Source organism: Aulonocara sp. 'chitande type north' Nkhata Bay, linkage group LG3, assembly GCF_057382095.1.
Source record: "Aulonocara sp. 'chitande type north' Nkhata Bay isolate Kocher_YH1m ecotype deep benthic linkage group LG3, A_spYH_male_GT1.1, whole genome shotgun sequence".
NCBI classification, from domain to species: Eukaryota; Metazoa; Chordata; class Actinopteri; order Cichliformes; family Cichlidae; genus Aulonocara; species Aulonocara sp. 'chitande type north' Nkhata Bay.
This window is the reverse complement of record NC_141346.1, coordinates 59,792,107-59,811,461: the sequence shown is the minus strand read 5'-3', so window position 1 is coordinate 59,811,461 and position 19,355 is coordinate 59,792,107. Positions and strand designations below refer to the sequence as shown.

General features: G+C 38.7%; 2 long non-coding RNA genes across 2 annotated transcripts in view; one reads left to right on the top strand and one right to left on the bottom strand.

Moving 5' to 3' along the window:
- Positions 1-19,355, bottom strand: part of LOC147336347 (uncharacterized) — a 397,968-nt gene that overhangs the window by 20,982 nt on the left and 357,631 nt on the right. The gene's annotated exons all lie outside the window — the stretch shown is intronic.
- Positions 8,328-11,726, top strand: LOC147336373 (uncharacterized). The gene is made up of 3 exons (XR_015128539.1): positions 8,328-8,894; positions 9,076-9,212; positions 9,299-11,726. It is a non-coding gene; the product is annotated as an uncharacterized LOC147336373 (long non-coding RNA).

Sequence of the window (19,355 nt, the reverse complement as noted above, 5' to 3'; positions counted from 1 at the left end):
CAGTGTTCAGACAGCCACAGTGTCTTATGCAGATGTGGTAAAGAAAGGTGTTCCCTCAGTGTCTGTCCCAGAGTCTGAAGTTATGCAGGTAATCCAGACTGAACCCCAGCTAACTGTACACAAACAGCATGATGGAGAGACAGCCAAAGTATCTTATGCAGATGTGGTAAAGAGAAGTGTTCCCTCAGTGTCTGTCCCAGAGCCTGAAGTTATGCAGGTAATCCAGACTGAACCCCAGCTAACTGTACACAAACAGCATGATGGACAAGCTCCAGGACAGTCTCATGTACAGGTTACAAACAGTGAAAGTCCACGAGTGAGTAGCGTCTGTGCTTCCCGAAGCCAGGCCGCTCCTAGGTATGGAAAGTACCGGAATCAGCAATGCATGGCTAACAGCTTGGTTTTCCTGTCATTCTTACATGAGGATGAATTTATTACCAGAGCAGATCTAAACCGTGTGTTGGACAAAGGCCATGCTGTCTATTCAGATGCCAGACTGAGGTTTGTGAACAGTGTGTTTCTAGCCTGCGATGAACTTCCCTCAGTGGTCATCAGCCGCACACACGAGTATCAAGTCGACATGTCTCAGTTTGCTCATTACGGCACATTTGATGGTACAGATCACTTTCCGAGCCTTGAACAGGGATTACAGTGTTTGGCTTCAGACGTTCGCTATGCTTTGCTAGTCATGGGAGGAACAGTCATCGCTGTTAGCAGGCTGAATTCAGGTGAATATGCATATTTTGACCCTCACCCACGTAAGTCTACTGGTATGCCATTGTCGCTAAGTGTAAGTGGTGGAACTGCAGTTATGTTGAAATTCACACGTCTTAATGACATGATTGACAGGATCAAACGTTTGTACAGAATGTTTAGCATCGCACCAAGCTGCACTTATGAGCTACAGCCCATCGAGTTTCACAGTGAAAACGCTGCTGACCAAAGAGATGCTAATCAAACCACCGAATACAGACAAACAGCTACAAGTGCACCAGCACCAGCTTTAAATGAACGTGTTCATGAATTAAACTCTGAAATATACACTGAGCAGACACGGAAACCTGTGACCAAAGATTTAACCAGTGAAGTAATGTCATCCAGAGTTGTTTCTTCAAATGAGACAGCTGCTCCCAGAAAAAACCATCATCCTTCTGATTATTTTGAAAAGGAAACCTCTGCATCCTCTGTGAGAGAAACTCAGGTAACACCAGATTCTATTCCTCAGAATGATTCAAACAGTGCCTCCAGTTCAACTAAGATAACAGAGGAACTCTCAGATAAACTGCTGAAATATAGTAAACATGAAAGGCAAAAAATGAGGAGAAGATTATTGACCCAACAAAAGCTACCACAGAGAAAGGAAAATCAGAAGACGAAAGAAAGGCAGATGTACAGGTTTGATGAAAGCTTCAAGACAAAGAAAAAAAACTCAGCTCGGAAGTCTGATGATCCTGATCACAGACAGAAAAGGATTCTGTACAGAAATGAACTGTATAAATTAAATGCTACCTATAAGGAGAAAAAGAAAGAACATTTGAGAAAGATGTATAGAGAAAGTGCTGAAATTAGAGATAGAAAAAGAGAACGTGTCATAAGGACATATAAAGACAATCCCCTATTCAGAGATAAGCAGAAGGAACGTGTAACAAGAACATATAGAGAGTCTCCCATATTCAGAGATAAGCAGAAGGAACGTATAACAAGAAAATATAGAGAGTCTTCCATATTCAGAGATAAGCAGAAGGAACGTATAACAAGAAAATATAGAGAGTCTCCCATATTCAGAGATAAGCAGAAGGAACGTATAACAAGAAAATATAGAGAGTCTCCCATATTCAGAGAAAAGCAGAAGGAACGTGTAACAAGAACATATAGAGAGTCTCCCATATTCAGAGAAAAGCAGAAGGAACGTGTAACAAGAACATATAGAGAGTCTCCCATATTCAGAGATAAGCAGAAGGAGCGTATAAGAAGAATATACAGAACTTGTGCTGGATTCAGAGAAAAACATAAAGCTTACATGAGGTCATATGTATATAACCTATATAAAGAAAGCGAAGAATTTAAAAAGAAAAAACGATTTTACATGACTAAGCGGTATGGAGAAGAGAAACAATTTCAGCAACAACACAAGGACAATATGAGAGAACGAATGAGAGTAAAATATTGGAACAGTTTTTCTTTCAGACAGATGCATAATATCAGATGTGCAATGAATATAAAACGGAAATATCGCCAGATGCATCGACCAGCTGAGACTTTACAGAGTCATCCAGAGAACACTTTAATGAATGAGGCCATATCTCGTTTCAGATCAAACATTAAGTCAGCACCATCTTATGTTTGTACTGTTTGTCTAAAAGCTTCTTTTCCTAATCAGGTGAAAATCTGCAAAAGACAAAATTACTCAAAACACCAGACTGTAGCTCATCAGTGTCTAACTGGTAAATATGTTCATGTGTGTGATGAAGCATGTCATGATCACTGCAGCTTTCCTGTTGAGAGAAAAAAAGAGTATATCTGTCACACGTGTCACAGTTCCCTCAAAAGTGGATGCATGCCCAGGCTTGCTGCTGTTAATGGTTTAGAACTGCAGGATATTCCAGCTGAACTTTGTGATCTCAACATTCTGGAGAGACATCTGATTGCCAAATGCATACCATTTGCTAAGATTATTCCTCTTCCAAAGGGGAGACAGAGACTCATACGTGGTAATGTGGTGTGTGTACCATCTGAGGTCCAACAAACAGTTGACTCTTTACCGAGGATCAGAAGCCAATCACAGATCATGAGGGTGAAATTGAAAAGACGACTGTGCTACAAAGGCCATCAGCTGTTCCAGACTGTCACCTGGTCTAAACTCATTCAAGCTCTGCGTAAACTGAAACAAATTCATCCACAGTACACAGATATTATTATCAGAGATGATGCATTGCTTTGTGATCCAACGTTACCTGATGATGACAGCAGTGATGAAGCCAGCATGGCAAGTGATGATTATAATGAAGCAGATTTAATGGAAATTGACAACTATGAAAAAGATGCCCTTTTGTGTGAAAGTGAGTCTCAAAGTGACCAAGATATTAATATGCAATCCTGTGATGAACAACCAGAGGAACAAAATCCAGATGAACCAGAAAGTGATTTGAACAATGGAGGTTTTGCTCTAGAAAGTTGTCTGCAGCCTGTTGACATTTCAGAAGAGATTCTCTGTTTCACTGATAACACATATTGTGTGGCTCCTGCAGAAAGAAACAATCCTGTTAGCTTCTTCAGAACTCCTCATTTGGAAGCCATGGCATTTCCTGTGCAGTTTCCTACTGGTCAGAATACACTGGATGAAAAGAGACGTCTCAAGCTCACACCAAGTGCTTACTTCAAGTCAAGGCTTTTCAACATTGATGCAAGATTTGCTAAAGACACAAATTACTTGTTTTTCTCACAGTTTGTCACTGAAATACATTTGGCTAATTCCAGCATGACAATACAGCTAAGGAAAGGTAAAACTATGACCAAAGATGGACGCAAAATCACATCAGGAATGTTACAAAGTAAGACAGAAGTAGAGAAGCTGGTAAGAAATAAAGATGCAATCAGATTTATGCAGCCACTCAGAGGAACTCCAGCTTACTGGCAGAAAACTACCAGAGATCTATTCAGCATGGTTCGCCAAATAGGAACACCTCAGTTCTTTGTCACTTTCTCTGCTGCTGAGATGAGATGGCCTGAAGTGATTCAAGCAATAAAGAGACAGCAAGGTGAAGAGGTTGATTTTGAAGCCCTGGACTGGTCAGAAAAGTGTGAAATTCTAAGATCAAATCCAGTAACCACCATGCGAATGTTTGATAAACGTGTTGAGGCTTTGTTCAGAGATTTGCTTTTTTCTCCTGCACAGCCCCTTGGTGAGATCATTGATTACTTTTACAGAGTTGAGTTCCAGCACAGAGGTAGTCCACATATACACATGTTGCTGTGGATTCGAGAAAAGGTAGAAGCAGATGTGGATGATGACCAAACTGTCTGTGACTTTGTGGACAGATACATCTCAGCTCAACTCCCTGATCCAGAAAAACAACCTGAACTGCACAAAAAAGTCACTGAGCTACAAAAGCACAGCAAAAACCACACAAAGACATGCTTTAAGAGTGTGAACTCTGGTTGTAGATTTGGGTTTCCCAAACCACCAGCCACAAGAACAATGATTGTGAGACAGGATGAGGATTCAGACACTGAAGCTGCAAAAGCCAAACTCAGACCTTTGTTGAACCTGCTGAAGGAACCTGAAGCTGCTTCCCTCACCATAGAGCAGATTCTGTCACGATGCAACTTAACAATGAATGAGTATGAACAATGCCTCCAAGACATAAACAAGAAAACAGCTCTGATTCTGAAACGTGACCCAAATGAGTGTTGGATCAACAATTACAACCCAGACCTGCTTGAAGCCTGGAACTCTAATTTAGATGTCTCATTCATTTTGAATGCCTATTCATGTATAGAATACCTCTGTAAATATATAACAAAGAAAGAATCTGGCCTCTCTGAATACCTGAAGACAGTTATTGACAACTCTGATAAGAACACCGTCAATGAATGTGATGAAATGAGAGCTGTGATGCAGGCTTACTCAAAAAAGAGAGAAATCAGCGCACAGGAGTGTGTGACTCGAGTCTGTGGCCTAAAAATGAAAAAATGTTCCCGCAGTGTTGTATTTGTACCAACAGATGATAACCCAGTAAAAATGAGTCGGCCCATGAGCTTCCTGGAAAGCACAACACACGACAGTTGTAATATTTGGATGACAAGTTTGAGTGATAAATACAAATGCAGACCTGAGACCCCAGAATATGAGGAAATGTCACTGGCTGATTTTGCTGCCTTGTGCAGGTTGGTGAGTGGTCCAAATGAAGGAAAAGATGTGCTTCCTCTTCTAAACCAGCTTGGATTTGTACAAAGGCGAAAGAATGATAAACCAGCTATAATCAGGTATTACCACTGTTCACAGGAAAAAGATCCTGAGCAATATTATGGTCGACTGTTGAGACTTTACCTTCCACACAGATCAGAGCAGGAACTGAAACCACAAGGGTTCCAAACCTATCAGTCCTTCTACAACTCAGGTTTTGTACGACTTCCATGTTCAGACCACAGTGAGTCTGTGAAAAGGGTTGTGAAAAGAAATAAAGACAAGTATGAGAAGAACTCTGAGGATATTGAGAGTGCACTGGAAGAGTTTGAACAAAATAGGGATGTTGTGATTGATGAATGGTGTAATCTTGCTCCTGAATCTGAAGTTGTGAGGCTGCAATGTGATGAGAATCTTCCTGAGAGACATTCTGATGATGAGAACGAACAGGAGAATGTTCCCGACTACAGTCGTCAGTCTGATGCTGTAACAAAGATCAGAGCCGTCAGAGAACAACCTGCAGTAGATCCAGCCGTGGTACGTGTAATGTATCAGAATCTGAACCAGAAGCAGGCCTGCGTGTTCTATGCCATAAGAGACTGGTGTATTCAGCGAATTTGTGGTTTGAACCCAGATCCATTTTTCTTCTATATCAACGGTGGTGCAGGAACTGGAAAGTCACATCTGATTAAGTGTATTCATTCTGAAGCATCAAAGATCCTGAGCAGACTGCCTGCTAATGCAGAAGAAGCTGACATATCAAATCCAACTGTTTTACTGACTTCATTTACCGGTACAGCAGCTTTTTCTATCAGTGGCTCTACGTTACATTCTCTACTGAAACTACCCAGGAGTCTGAAACCACCCATTCAAGGACTTGGTAACCAACTGGATGAAGTCAGATCTGAGCTGATGAATGCTGAAATTATTGTTATTGATGAGATTTCAATGGTTTCAAAACCCCTTTTTGCCTATGTGGATGCAAGACTGAAACAAATCAAAGGCACTCAGAGACCTTTTGGTGGAATGTCAGTTTTAGCTGTTGGAGATTTTTACCAGCTGCCACCAGTGCGACAGTCTAAACCTCTCTGTGTTTACGATCCAGAACAGATTGACCTATGGCAGGAACATTTTCAGATGATCACTCTAACCGAGATCATGCGTCAGAAAGATGATGTGGCCTTTGCAGAGATGCTGAACAGGATTAGAGTCAAAGAAAAGACAGATGAGCTTTCTCAGTGCGACAGAGATTTGCTGTCACAGGCTGTGACTGCACCAGAAGAATGTCCAACTGAGGTCTTACACATTTATGCCACCAACAAGAATGTGGAATCCCACAACACAGATACCCTGAAGAAGCTTCATTCAAACATCATAATCATCAATGCAGACGATTTCCAGAAGGATAAATGTACAGGCAGAATGGAACGAAGAGACAAACCATTTACAGGTGGGCGAAATGATTTACCTGACACTCTGAATGTTGCTGAAGGAGCTCGAGTCATGCTGACCAGAAACTTGGACACACTAAACGGTTTAGTCAACGGTGCTTTTGGTATACTGGTAAAGGTGGTGAGATCTGAAAATGATGGACACATAATTAAACTGGGGCTCAGGATGGACAACCGGCAGCCTATGAGACACAACCGCAGTGCTAATGCAGCATCTGATGATCTTGTTTACATTGAGAGAGCAGAGGAGAGTCTGAAGTTTAAAGGAGCGGTACGCAGACAGTTTCCTGTAAAGCTAGCATTCGCTTGCACAATTCACAAAACTCAGGGTCTTACAACACAGACAGCTGTAGTTTCAATGAAGAACATTTTTGAACCAGGTATGGCTTACGTTGCTCTCAGCAGGGTGACGTCTCTCAGTGGACTCTATTTGCAGGACTTGGATGAGAAAAAGATTTACGCCAATCCCGAGGTAACTGCAGCGCTCCAAACCATGAGACAAGCCAGTGTTGAGGAAATGATGCCTCTTCTTCAGGTCAGAGAAACAGCCAGCAGACTTGACACTCTTACACTGATCCATCACAATACGGAGGGTTTGCCATCTCACATCAGTGACATCAAGAGTCATCATGAAATGTGTTTAGCAGATGTTTTGTGTCTCACTGAGTCTCACCTTCAAGGCTCCTTTGTTGCAGACAGTCTTCATTTGGACGGCTACACCATGTTTAAACGCAACAGACATGTGTCCTACACAAACTTTCCTCACATGGCCAGCAGAAGTGGTGGGGGAGTTGTTGTGTATTTGAGGAATCATTTTCAGGTTCAGGTAAAACAGTATCTGCATAATGTCACTGATCTTGAGTTTTTAGTGTTGAAGGTTCAGGCTCCATTCCCTGCGCTCATTGCTGTTGTGTACAGACCCCCTGACTACAGTTTGACACCATTCATGCAAAACCTGGTAAGTCTTTTAGATTCACTTGAAATCATGGACTATCACCCAATCATTGTGTGTGGAGATTTTAATGAAAACCAGTTGCAGAGTGGAAGAAAACAGATTCTGGAGCAGTTTCAGTCGAGAGGGTATTCACAGCTGATCACTTCTGCCACTACAGACAAGAACACCCTGCTTGACCTCATTTTTATTTCTCAGCCACAGAAATGTCTGTATTCAGGTGTTCTGAGATCATATTACAGTTACCACAACCCTGTCTTTTGTGTCCTGTCCTCGAGCCAATCATGAAGTCGTCTGGTGAGTTTTGAAACAATTACAGATCATGTTTGTTACAGAGTTTACTGATTGTAGAGCATGAAAAAGATTTTTCATTGAAAAAAGGGTCTTCCCTACTCTGTCTGTCAGAAGACCCTTTCTTATTGCAATGTTATTAATCATTTCACCAAATCATTGCTGAACTTCATGCAGAGCAGAGAACATCTGCTATCATGCACCTCTGATCTGAAATGTGCTGCAACATTTGATAAACCAACATCATGTTTTAAATGACTAAATCTTTTTACTATGACGTATGTAGCTCAACAAACGAGATCTTCCCCTCCAAGGGCTTTAAAATATGAAATAGTAAATAAATAAATCCCAGATAAATGCAGGTATTTATTATGGGTCACATGAATAAATACAGACAATTATATTTTCTTGATTATAGTAGATTTTGTAGAATCAAAAGTTTTTGTGATGAATGAGTTTTTGCTTATCATGTTTTACAGGTAAAAAATGTCAAAAGTTTTAAACTATCTTTAGGCTACCAGAGATGTCTATAATGATACATTATGTAGAGAAAAACATTAGTACAGCTTACAGAATGTGTATAAAAACTGATGTAGAAGTAAATGGATAGTTTTCTGAAAGTTCCCGACTACAGTTTAACACCACCCACCCAGCTCAGCCCCCAAGTGTCTATGTAATGCTGGTATGGTGTGTGAGTTTGACTTGGCCTTTATCTGGGTGGGTTTGGGTTTGGGTGGATAAAGGCCAAGTCAGAATTCTCTGAGCAGCTGGAAAAAGCTGCAAATAAACAAAGATATCAGAAAGTGTGGGCTTTAGGTGTAGCCCCCGCTTTCTGATGCACTAATTAAACTTAGTAACTGACACCCCATACCAGCATTACATAGACACTTGGGGGCTGAGCTGGGTGGGTGGTGTTATAAGCACGTGTTTTGTTAGATATATTTTTTCAGAAACGGCACAGTCTCCTTTGTGGCAAAACCTTCAAACTTCACCATCCTCAGCTGAAACAACAACATCTTAACACCATCTTCATGAACTGCTGAGCCAAACCTGATCCATCAGTGCTGGACTGCACAGATAACTACATGCCACAAGGAGACTGCTGTGTTATGAACTGCCATACCAGTGTGTCTTCAATGGAGAAGATGACACACCCATCACCTGACCTCCTGCCTGATCTGGAGACCATCATCATGCTGCCACACTACAACCTCTGAGACCATCAATGATGACTCATACTGAGGAAACTGTATTTCCTGTCAGAGATGCTCAGTGATCCTCAGAGCAGAGAGAGGTATGATTCTTTATCTTTGATAAAAAATGTCAGTGTTTTTAATTCAATTAATTAATTAAAATCTTGTTTATTGCATAAATAATTCCACACTCAAATGATTATACTTGTTGACACTTTTTGAGTTTTAATTGACATTATGGATTACAAATCTATGCTTTTTCTACTCTGTCTCTCTGTGCAGGTATTGCTGTCTTCTGAGTTCTTCAGTGTCCCAACTGAGACATTCAAACCTCATTGCAGAGCTCATGTCTTTCCTCACCATCATGCGAGTGTGAGATTGCTCTGGATTCTGGTTATGTGGCCCACAGCACCTATAAGGTATTTCAATATTGTTCATTGTATAACTTATTTGTAGTTTTTAGGCCTTAACACAAATAAAATGTTCCTTTTTCTGTATTTTTTAGAACAAGCTCGTCCAGTGTGCCTGCATTCCAGCTTCACAGAAAAGAACATCAGACACCAGCGAGGGAGGATAAGAAAGACAGACACAACAACATTGTCATCCCCTATGTAGCCGGTGTATCAGAAAAACTCAGGAGAGTTTTCTCCAAATACGACATCCCAGTGTACTTCAGACCCAGTAACACACTCAGACAGAAACTGGTTCACCCGAAAGACAAAACTCCTAAACACAAACTTAACAATGTGGTGTACGCTGTACAGTGCAGCGAGGAATGCCCAGACTTCTACATCGGAGAGACCAAACAGCCACTTCACCAGCGCATGGCACAACATAGAAGAGCCACCTCCACAGGACAAGACTCAGCAGTTCATCTGCATCTAAAGGACAAAGGTCACTCTTTGAGGATGCCAATGTTCACATTTTGGACAGATGGAGGAGTGAAAGAAGCCATTTACGTCCACTGTGAGCGACCATCTTTGAACAGAGGCGGTGGTTTACGACACCAACTGTCTGCCATCTATAATCCAGTTTTGAGTTCCCTCTCCAGACACCGTAACGTCCACTCACATCCTGGGAGTGGGCGTGGGTGATTTCCTGACCTCAGGAAATCACATGATAGGGTGGGGCCAGGTTTCACAATGAGCTCACCCGAAACCCTGGCTGATTGGGACCCACACCCACTTTCACACCTTGGCTCATGTGATTAGGTAGAGGATCATCAGGGGGTTCTTTGTCCCTCTTTGGGGGGAAACTCCCACTGGGTTTAAATCTGGGACTCTCCACCATTGACCCTTAGAACTGAAGAAGCTTCTCGGATGAGAGGTGAAACGTCTTCAAGGAACTCAAAGAAGTCCAGACGCTTTTCTTTCCAAGCTCCTTAGACTTCACTTGTGTTAATTACATTTTATTTGTTGTTGTTTTCTTTTAGATTTATATGCAGTGATTGGATGTGGTGGAGCTTTGTTAACCGTGTGGAAAACATCTGTTTGTGATGATATTTACAATGAGGCTTTAAGGTGACAGTTTCCATGTAATTTCAATCCTTTTACTAAGCAAAAACATGTTTGCAATTAACATGTTTTTTCAGTTTTGTCTTTTGGATTTATGGTTAACATTCCTCTGTGACAGCAAATACTAAACTGGTCCAAGTAACCAGCATATCATTGGTCAAAGGCAAAAAGGACCACATGTCACACTAGCAATGAATTTTTGACTGTGTTTGTGTTAGTATAGAGTAGGTCTAACAGTGGTTTTCCACATCTGCTCTAATATATATAGATAATGGGTCAGACATATAAAGTCATTTTGAAAAGTTCATAAAGGTCATTTATATGTGTTCCTCTTTATCATTTTATATCAGGTCACACAGCTGACTTGAGTTTTGATCAGAGTAGAACCATAACATTCATGCTAATGGTTCTACTGTTTACAGTTACTTTATGATGGATTTCACCCTGGTCACAGCACTATGTGAAAAGCTGTTAGAGGTAAAGTTAAGCCAATTAATACATCATCATAAGTCACTCTCTAACGCGGGGCAGTGATTATTATTCACTGTAATTTATTCCACAACAATGTTCTTTATTTGATTCTTTAAATATGCACATCGATTGTTTAGCTCTGTGACTCTCCACACCTGAAATATATCACAATGTGGACTTCATTTCGACAGTATTTTGTAGATTGGTACCATATTTATCATCGAATCATCTTGTGCACTTATTAACTAAATGTTGTTTGTTTGTTTTTTTTGTTTGTTTGTTTGGGGGTTGTTGTTGCCATTTTTACCTTTCACCAACTGTGTAAATTCTGCAATTTTACCTTGGTTTTGTTTCACATCAGTTTATCTGCTGGCTGGTATTCCTGTCTTCCTTCTCTCACCCCAACCGGTCGCAGCAGATGGCCGCCCCTCCCTGAGCCTGGTTCTGCTGGAGGTTTCTTCCTGTTAATAGGGAGTTTTTCCTTCCCACTGTCGCCAAAGTGCTTGCTCATAGGGGGTCATATGTCATATGATTGTTGGGTTTTTCTCTGTATCTATGAAGCGCCTTAAGGTGACTTTTGTTGTGATTTGGTGCTATATAAATTGAATTGAATTGGTTTTCTTTCTTTTCTAATGTTTCTGGTCATTTTTCACAGTTAAACAAGTAACTTTGAGGTTACGTCATCGTTTTCAGCTGTTATCTGTATACATTTTTTTCCTAATAATTACATTTCTGCAAAATTATAGCAGTTCTGGTAAGTTGTAATATTTCTGCCAAGTTATTAATTTTTGACTAAATTATTACATTTCTGCTAAGTTGTAGCTTCTGGTAAATTACAACATTTCTGCTGAATTGTTATGTTTCTTCTAAGTTATTGCATTTCTGCTAAGTTATTACATTTTTGCTAACTTGATGTTGTTCTGCAAAGTTATTAAAATTTCAACAACTTTTTAAACACTGACTTTGATTTCTTCAGCTTCTTCAGCTATTTTCAAGTATTTTCAGCAGACAGCTTCAGCTTTACAGTTTCCTCTAAGTGATTGCAGTTCTGCTAAGTTATTACATTTTAGAAAAGTTCTTTTGCTTCTGCAAAGTTTTTACAATTTCTGCAACTTTTCAGCTTTTTCAGCTACTTTTTGCATACAGCTTCAGCTTTAAGCATCCACACTGCATTTTCGCAGGAAATGCAAATTTTTCTAGTTATTATTGTGTGGATGCTTTAAGCATCCACACTATTGAGTTCCTTCTTGATGTTTCCGTACACTTTTCGCCGTGGATCTACTTCCACAATTTTTGTGCTATTTTCACCGTTCAAATTTTAAACTATTCTGCTATTTCTGCTAATGACGGCTATGTCTTTTGGTATTTTTCACTATTATACTTTTTAAAATATTAAGCTTTTTTCCTTTAATTTGAAATGAATGGGAAACTTCTGCAATTCTGGTAAAATTTTCTTGTTTTTGAAATATAACTACTTCCTCATATTTTCACCTAGAACAACCATTCAAACTTTAAAATGTTCTCAAATTATTGGGCTATTCAGGTATAAATCAGCTTTTTCAAATCTTTTACCGTTTTACTTTTATGCCTCTTAAAGTCTTGAGTTGCAAAATTGTGATTTTTCACAAAATACATGTGTTGTTATGGTTGCTATGCTCTTGGCTTCCAGTGTGCCACTGAAGGTTTTGCAGTCTTCTCTTCATGTCCGAACAACTGTTTGCTACTTGCTCAATTTTCACTCAACTTCCACAAATTATACATCAAAAAGTAGGTATTTTTGCTGGCTTTCAGAAAATGTCACTATCATTGTTGTGGGATTTATAGAATTTTGGCAAATCTCCTCAGACCAACACAAAGTCGGAAAACTCTCCATATAAAGTCAATGGAGTTTGTTCAAAATCACCGCTGCATTTCTGTAATGAGAGGCATTTTCGAATCGTCATATCTCCTTAACGAAGCGAAGTTAAAACATGAGGCTTGTCCCCGTATATCTTCAGACACTCCTGACGCTCACAATTCAAGAATTTCTTTCTCACCTATTACCGTTCTGAAATGAGTTGGACTTGTTTGAGAGTAGGAAATTCGTCCTTCGCTCAGATTTCAAACTCTGGAAATGAACCACTTTTTTCTTTCATCATAACTTTTTGTTGGATTTCCACAGCGACCTGAAAATTTTCATGACTGTTCACCAAAGCCTGCTGTCTCTTACGGTGAAAGAATGATATCGATACTCCAAATAGATTTAGAGTTACAAAGCGTTTTTTGAGGGCAAGTCAAGGCAGTTTTTGCTTCGCTCTACTCAGTTATGGTGCATTAGAAGTCAAATATCTTTAATAATTCATATTTCAATGATAAATTGTCAACACTGGAAGATTCCCCCATCTCTTCTGAACAAAACGGTGTAAGAATGACCGCTCTAGCCCCTACGGTTAGGAAATTATAGTCATTTGTTTAAGGGGAGTCCTCACTATGAGAAATAGACTGCAAAAATCCTGTCTCTCTGTGCTGCATGCACCTGTTTTGGCGGGAAAAAGTACACAGCCTCTCTAATTGGTGGATTCAAATTCAGCAGCTCCCAGGCTGACCTAGAAACTCACTTCTCTCTCCCTGTGTGTGTGTGTGTGTGTGTGTGTGTGTGTGTGTGTGTGTGTGTGTGTGTGTGTGTGTGTGTGTGTGTGTGTGTGTGTGAGTGAGTGAGTGAGTGAGTGAGTGAGTGAGAGAGAGAGAGAGAGAGAGAGAAAGACCCTCTTTAGGGCAGCATCTCATAGTTTGATAAAAATATAATATATTCAGAATGGCTGACTGGCATAGACCCTGTGTGTGTGTCTCTCTCTTTACATTTCTGAATTTCTTTTTTTTCTTTTTTTTTTTTTTATTTCTTGTCATTTTACTTTTCCAGTATTTTCACTTAAGTTATTACTGTTCTGCTCAATCATAGTATTTGTTCTAAATCATTGTTATTATGCTATATTGTAGTATTTCTGCTAAATCATAGTATTTCTACTATATTATATTTTTCTTTCTAAATATAGCATTTCTGCTATATAATTGTATTTCTGCTATGATGTAATATTTTTGCTAAACTAGAGTATTTGTGCTGAAACATAGTATTAATTTAAAATTACAATATTCATAGTTCATCACAGTGTCTCTGGTAAATCACAGTATTTCTGCTATGTTGTACTATTTTTCTAAATCATAGTGTTTCCGTAATGTTTAAGTATTTTTGGCTAAATATATATTCTTTCTGTTATCTTATACTATTTCTCCTAAATTCTTGTATTTTTGAGAAGTTATCATGTTTCTGGCAAGTTACAATATTTCTGCTAAGTTCTGCTATGCTATTGTATTTCTGCCAGGTATTATGTTTCCTCTAAGATATTGCAGTTCTGCAAAGTTATTACATTTTAGCAAAGTTCTTTTGCTTCTGCAAAGTTTTTACAATTTCTGCAACTTTTCAGCTTTTTCAGCTAGGTTTTGCATACAGCTTCAGCTTTAAAGCATCCACACTGCATTTTCACAGGAAATGCAAATTTTTCTAGTTGTGTGGATGCTTTAAGCATCCACACTATTGAGTTCCTGTTTCTCTTTATTCTTTATTATTCTTAGGACTTCCGTACACTTTTCGCCGTTTAACTACTTCCACAGTTTTTGTGCTATTTTCACCGTTCAAACTTTAAACTATTCAGCTATTTTTGCTAATGCCGGCTATGACTTTTGGTATTTTTAACTATTATACTTTTTAAAATATTAAGCTTTTTTCCTTTAATTTGTCCCATTGAAATGAATGGGAAACTTCAGCAATTCTGCTAAAATTTGCTTGTTTTTGAAACTTAACTACTTCCTCATACTTTCACCTAGAACAACCATTCAAATTTTAAAATGTTCACAAATTATTGGGCTATTCAGGTATGATTCAGCTTTTTCAAATCTTCTACTGTTTTACTTTTATGCCTCTTAAAGTTTTGAGTTGCAAAATTGTGATTTTTCACAAAATACATGCGTTGTTATGGTTGCTATGCTCTTGGCTTCCAGTGTGTCACTGAAGGTTTTGCAGTCTTCTCTTCATGTCCGAACAACTGTTTGCTACTTGCTCAATTTTCACTCAACTTCCACAAATTATACATCAAAACGTAGGTATTTTTGCTGGCTTTCAGGAAATGTCACTATCATTGTTGTGGGATTTATAGAATTTTCGCAAATCTCCTCAGACCAACACAATGTCAGAAAACTCTCCATATAAAGTCAATGGAGAGCTTGTTCAAAATCACCGCTGGATTTCTGTAATGAGAGGCATATTCGAATCGTCATATCTCATTAACGAAGCAAAGTTAAGACATGAAGCTTGTCCCCGAATATCTTCAGACACCCCTGACGCTCACAATTCAAGAATTTCTTTCTCACCTATTACCGTTCTGAAATGAGTTGGACTTGTTTGAGGGTAGGAAATTCGTCCTTCGCTCAGATTTCTTCAGATTTCAAACTGTGGAAATGAACCACTTTTTTCTCTCGTCATAACTTTTTGTTGGATTTCCACAGAGACCTGAAAATTTCCATGATTGTTCACCAAAGCCTGCTGTCTCTTACGGTGAAAGAATGATATCGATACTCCAAATAGATTTCAAGTCACAAAGCGTTGTTTGAGGGCAAGTCAAGGCAGTTTTTGCTTCGCTCTACTCAGTTATGGTGCATTAGAAGTCAAATATCTTTAATAATTCATATTTTAATGATAAATGGTAAACACTGGAAGATTCCCCCATCTCTTCTGAACAAAACGGTGTAAGAATGACCGCTCTAGCCCCTACGGTTTGGAAATTATGGTCATTTGTTTGAGGGGAGTCCTCACTATGAGAAATAGGCTGCAATAATCCTGTGCCTCTCTGTGCTGCGTGTGTAAAAAGAGGCACATGTTTTGGCGGGAAAAAGTACACAGGCTCTCTGATTGGTGGATTCAATTTCAGCAGCTCCCAGGCTGACCTAGAAACTTACTTCTCTCTCCCTGTGCATTTTTTTGCTGATTTTTTCATTTAACAAGTATATTTGAGGGACCCTCAGCATGTTCAGCATTTTTTCAGCTGTCCATTTTGCTTTTCCAATTTTTCTGTTTAACTTATTACTATTGTGCTAAATCATACTATTTCTGCTATTTTATAAGATTTGTGCCTAATATAGTATTTCTGCTAAATTACAGTATTTCTGCTTTTTATACTATTTGTGCTAAAACATAGTATTTCTACTAAATGTAGTATTTATGCTTAATCATACTATTTCTGCTTTTTATGGGATTTGTGCCTAATATAGTATTTCTGCTTTTTATAGGATTTTTGCTCAAACATAGTATTTCTACTAAATGTAGTGTTTATGCTTAATCATCCTATTTCTGCTTTTTTTAGGATTTGTGCTTAATATAGTATTTCTGCTAAATTATAGTATTTCTGCTTTTTATAGTATTTGTGCTAAAACATAGTATTTCTACTAAATGTAGTATTTATGCTTAATCATAGTATTTCTATATATTTCTGCCAGGTCCCCAGGCAGCCAATCCTCTGTGAGGACTTAGACATTCAAATTTTCAAATCAGGGCCTGCACGGTTTCCCAACCAATCATATGTGTCCTGAGGCATTCAAATTTGCATATTGGGGCCTTCATGGCTTCTAAGCCAGCCAATCATATCTGAGGGCTGAGGAATTCAAATCCACAAATCAGGGCCTGCACGGCTTCCCAGCCAGCCAATCATATATGTGGCCTCAGGCATTCAAATTTGCATATTGGGGAATTCGTGGCTTCTAAGTCAACAAGTCATCCATGTCGTATATCTCTAAAAATTCACATTTTAATGATAAATTGTTAACACTGGAAGATTCCCCCATCTCTTCTGAACAAAACGGTGTAAGAATGACCGCTCTAGCCCCTACGGTTAGGAAATTATGGTCATTTGTTTGTGGGGAGTCCTCACTATGAGAAATAGGCTGCAATAATCCTGTGCCTCTCTGTGCTGCGTGTGTAAAAAGATGCACCTGTTTTGGCGGGAAAACGTAAACAGCCACTCTGATTGGTGGATTTAAATTCGGCAGCTCTCTTCTGTGTGTGTGTGTGTGTGTGTGTGTGTATGTGTTTAGTGGGAGAGAGAGGACCCTGCCCTTATTTGGCAGCATGTCATTGTAGGATTTAAATTGAATATAGTTAGACTGGTTGACTGGATTAGAGCCTGTGTTTGTGTGTCCCTCTGTGCATTTCTGTTTCAATATGCCTCCATATTTGTAATTTTGTAAGTTATTACTATTCTGCTAAATCATAGTATTTCTGCTTTTCATAAGATTTGTGCCTAATATAGTATTTCTGCTAAATTATAGTATTTGTTCTTTTTATAGGATTTGTGCCTAACATAGTATTTCTGCTAAATTATAGTATTTCTGCTTTTTATACTATTTGTGCCTAATATAGTATTTCTGCTTTTTATAGGATTTGTGCCTAATATAGTATTTCTGCTTTTTATAGGATTTGTGCCTAATATAGTATTTCTGCTTTTTATAGGATTTGTACCTAATATAGTATTTCTGCTTTTTATACTATTTGTGCTAAAACATAGTATTTCTACTAAATGTAGTATTTATGCTTAATCATACTATTTCTGCTTTTTATGGGATTTGTGCCCAATATAGTATTTCTGCTTTTTATAGGATTTTTGCTCAAACATAGTATTTCTACTAAATGTAGTGTTTATGCTTAATCATCCTATTTCTGCTTTTTTTAGGATTTGTGCTTAATATAGTATTTCTGCTAAATTATAGTATTTCTGCTTTTTATAGTATTTGTGCTAAAACATAGTATTTCTACTAAATGTAGTATTTATGCTTAATCATAGTATTTCTATATATTTCTGCCAGGTCCCCAGGCAGCCAATCCTCTGTGAGGACTGAGAAATTCAAATTTTCAAATCAGGGCCTGCACGGCTTCCCAGCCAATCATATATGTGTCCTGAGGCATTCAAATTTGCATATTGGGGCCTTCATGGCTTCTAAGCCAGCCAATCATATCTGAGGGCTGAGGAATTCAAATCCACAAATCAGGGCCTGCACAGCTTCCCAGCCAGCCAATCATGTATGTGGGCTCCAGGTATTCAAATTTGCATATTGGGGAATTCGTGGCTTCTAAGTCAACAAGTCATCCATGTCATATATCTCTAAAAATTCATATTTTAATGATAAATTGTCAACACTTGAAGATTCCCCCATCTCTTCTGAACAAAACGGTGTAAGAATGACCGCTCTAGCCCCTATGGTTAGGAAATTATGGTCATTTGTTTGAGGGGAATCCTCACTATGTGAAATAAACTGAAAGAAGCAGGTCTATGTCTCTGTGCTGCGTGTGTAAAAAGATGCACCTGTTTTGGCGGGAAAACGTAAACAGCCTCTCTGATTGGTGGATTCAAATTCACCAGCTCCCAGGCTGACCTAGAAACTTACTTCTCTCTCCCTGTGTGTGTGTGTGTGTGTGTGTGTGTGTGTGTGTGTGTGTGTGTGTGTGTGTGTGTATGTGTTTAGTGGGAGAGAGAGGACCCTGCCCTTATTTGACAGCATGTCATTGTAGGATTTAAATTGAACATAGTTAGACTGGTTGACTGGATTAGAGCCTGTGTTTGTGTGTCCCTCTGTGCATTTGTGTTTCAATAAGTTATTACTATTCTGCTAAATCATAGTATTTCTGGTACTTTTCGGTACTTGTGCTAAATACAGTATTTCTGCTAAATCATACTATTTCTGCTTTTCATAGGATTTATGCCTAATATAGTATTTCTGCTAAATTATAGTATTTCTGCTTTTTATAGGATTTGTGCCTAACATAGTATTTCTGCTAAATTATAGTATTTCTGCTTTTTATAGGATTTGTGCCTAACATAGTATTTCTGCTAAATTATAGTCTTTCTGCTTTTTATACTATTTGTTCTAAATTATAGTATTTCTGCTTTTTATAGGATTTGTGCTTAATATAGTATTTCTGCTAAATTATAGTTTTTCTTCTTTTTATAATATTTGTGCTAAAACATAGTATTTCTACTAAATGTAGTATTTATGCTTAATAATAGTATTTCTATATATTTCTGCCAGGTCCCCAGGCAGCCAATCCTCTGTGAGGACTGAGACATTCAAATTTTCAAATCAGGGCCTGCACAGTTTCCCAGCCAATCAAATAAGTGTCCTGAGGCATTCAAATTTGCATATTGGGGCCTTGTGGCTTCTAAGCCAGCCAATCATATCTGAGGGCTGAGGAATTCAAATCCACAAATCAGGGCCTGCACGGCTTCCCAGCCAGCCAATCACATATGTGGTCTCAGGCATTCAAATTTGCATATTGGGGAATTCGTGGCTTCTAAGTCAACAAGTCATCCATGTCATATATCTCTAAAAATTCATATTTTAATATTAAATTGTCAACACTTGAAGATTCCCCCATCTCTTCTGAACAAAACGGTGTAAGAATGACCGTTCTAGCCCCTACGGTTAGGAAATTACGGTCATTTGTTTGAGGGGAGTCGTCACTATGAGAAATAGACTGCAAAAATCCTGTGCCTCTCT